Raw genomic sequence first — 354 nt, forward strand, 5'->3', positions numbered from 1 at the left:
AAATTGTTAATTTTTACATGAGTCAGAGAGAAACACTTAACTGATTTGGCGTATTTTTGGCGTATATTGAAATGTGGTTATCTGGGGTATTTTTGGCGTATATTGAAATGTGGTTATCTGGGGTATTTTTGGCGTATATTGAAATGTGGTTATCTGGGGTATTTTTGGCGTATATTGAAATGTGGTTGTCTGGGGGTATTTTTGGCGTATATTGAAATGTGGTTATCTGGGGTATTTTTGGCGTATATTGAAATGTGGTTATCTGGGGTATTTTTGGCGTATATTGAAATTTGGTTATCTGGGGTATTTTTGGCGTATATTGAAATGTGGTTATCTGGCGTATTTTTGTCGTAT

Source organism: Palaemon carinicauda, chromosome 7, assembly GCF_036898095.1.
Source record: "Palaemon carinicauda isolate YSFRI2023 chromosome 7, ASM3689809v2, whole genome shotgun sequence".
NCBI classification, from domain to species: Eukaryota; Metazoa; Arthropoda; class Malacostraca; order Decapoda; family Palaemonidae; genus Palaemon; species Palaemon carinicauda.